Below are 2676 nucleotides of genomic sequence, written 5' to 3'. Positions count from 1 at the left end.
GATCCTACCGCTGCTGCTGTTTTCCGCGAGGATGTTTTTTCCTCTCAGAGGGAGAGAGTCTGATTTGCTCTGACCAATCAGAACTCAAGGTGTAAACCAATCAGAATTCACGATTCAGTGACGTCACCAGTTTCTGAGGAGATGTGAGGAGTGCAGGATTATACTGAAAGTAAAAGCAGGAGATGAAGAAGGAGGAGGAAAGAGTTTATCATCACTCTTTATATTTCATCTTTAAAATACATTATTATTATTATTATTATTATTATTATTATTATTACTACTACTACAAAAGATATTTAGTTTGTTTACATTGTCCTAAGTTAAATAAACACCTTAAAAATAACTGATACACACCAGTATTATTTCCTATAACTGTTACAGTCAGTTAATAATAATTATCTTTAAATATAAATATAAATATATTTTTCCTCTCTGTTCCTCTCTGTTGTGACTCGACAGTACAGTATATAGTATATAATTATGTTAAAGCTGTAAAATGCCTGTGTGTGTGTGTGTGTGTGTTAATATTTTGACTGTAAATTGAGTAAAGAGTGAATGTAATCTTATATATGGGTGGAGAGGGATGGAGGTTGGGGTGGAGGGTGGAGAGGGATGGAGGTTGGGGTGGAAATGTGGAGAAGGATGGAGGTTGGGGTGGAGGGTGGAGAGGGATGGAGGTTGGGGTGGAAATGTGGAGAGGGATGGGGGTTGGGGTGGAGGGTGGAGAGGGGGGGAGGGGGGGGTGGAGGGTGGAGAAGGATGGAGGGTGGGGTGGAGGGTGGAGAGGGATGGAGGTTGGGGTGGAAATGTGGAGAGGGATGGAGGTTGGGGTGGAGGGTGGAGAGGGATGGAGGTTGGGGTGGAGGGTGGAGAGGGATGGAGGTTGGGGTGGAAATGTGGAGAGGGATGGAGGTTGGGGTGGAGAGGGATGGAGGTTGGGGTGGAGGGTGGAGAGGGATGGAGGTTGGGGTGGAGGGTGGAGAGGGATGGAGGTTGCGGTGGAGGGTGGAGAGGGATGGAGGTTGGGGTGGAGGGTGGAGAGGGATGGAGGTTGAGGTGGAAATGTGGAGAGGGATGGAGGTTGGGGTGGAGGGTGGAGAGGGATGGAGGTTGGGGTGGAGGGTGGAGAGGGATGGAGGTTGGGGTGGAGGGGGGTGGAGGTTGAGGTGGACGGTGTAGATGGATGGAGGTTGGGGTGGAGGGTGGAGAGGGGTGGAGGTTGGGGTGGAGGGTGGAGAGGGGTGGAGGGTGGGGTGGAGGGTGGAGAGGGGTGGAGGTTGGGGTGGAGGCTCAGATGAGAAGATGAAAATGATTGTACTGAGTGGAGACGCTTCAGACTGACTCCTGTTTCTGTCTCCATCAACACAACACCTCCATTTTACTGCACAAACTCATCAACAACCCTGACGCTACTGCTCCAGCTTTCATTAAGGTTCATTAGAAACATATCCTTCACTTCTATCACCAGTGAAAGTTCTAAACCTTCTGAAATTTCTGTTTACATCATTAACTCAATAATAAATTTAACTTAAAATTTATCCAGCATTAAAATGAGCATGGAGAACAAGTGAAATAAGCAGAAGATGCAGAAGGAGTAAAATTATTGTCTGTTAATGTTTCAGAGCCTCTTATCTTTTCTCCACAAATTCCTGCACAAAGAACCTGCAGAGTTTGCTCAGGCCATAGGCTTCTGTGAAAGCAAGCTCTGGAAGACATGGGTCAGAGCTACATCACTATCCAGTCACTGAGTAGTATGTGAGGAACAGATCAGCTGTAGATCAGCCTGTAGAACAAAAGAGTAAAAATCATCAAGATGAAATGATTGTGTAAATGTCATATCATTTAAAACAAATATATATTTAAACTTTATTTAATTTAAATATTTAGATGTATTTCTATAACAAAAGACAGGATTTTAGCTACCTTTCTGCTCCATAACACACACACTTTAATAACTTTACAAGACAGAGAAATCTTACACACTGCTTTCCAGTAAGTTTTCATGGTGCTGAGTAAAAGCATTAGGAGGTCATTGTTGGTTCTTGTGTCACTTCCTGTCTGATTCTCTGCAGCATGTCTCCTATAGTGTGTTCAGTTGAGGCCTGAATATATCTGAACAGGTGAAACAGAGAAGATCACATAGTGGCTCATGATCTAAAGCCTGTCAGGTTATTTACAGTAAACCCAGATCATTACAGCTTCATTTCACACAAGGAAAAATGTAGGGGATCTACAGGAGACCTGAAACAACCAGAAAACCAGAAATAGTTTATTTTTAGAAATACCTGAAATTCCTGCAGTATTTTTAACTAAAGCTCTCTCACTCCTGATTCAGGTGATAAAGTGTCATTAAATGATGAAGAGTAATTAATTAACACTGCCACTAGGTGGCACTGTTAACACTGGCTTTGAATAACACTGGTTTACAAGGTTTTGTTTAAAAATTTTCCCATCACGCAAGGTTTCTGAGAAACATCTAACTCTGTGATTTTAATTACAAATTTTTCAAACCCGAGTGTTTTGCATAGTTATAGGTGCTCATGTTTAGCTGCTTAGTGGTAGCTCATGATATTCTTAAGTCAAAATGATTATATGATGCAGTTTATAACTAAAATAATGCAAGAAAGGAGAATAAGGATGAGGAGGCAGGGATGGATAATCCTGTACAAATGGAAG

This window comes from Hemibagrus wyckioides, linkage group LG22, assembly GCF_019097595.1.
Source record: "Hemibagrus wyckioides isolate EC202008001 linkage group LG22, SWU_Hwy_1.0, whole genome shotgun sequence".
Classification (NCBI taxonomy): domain Eukaryota; kingdom Metazoa; phylum Chordata; class Actinopteri; order Siluriformes; family Bagridae; genus Hemibagrus; species Hemibagrus wyckioides.
The sequence above is the reverse complement of the archived record's forward strand: the minus strand, read 5'-3'. Positions refer to the sequence as shown.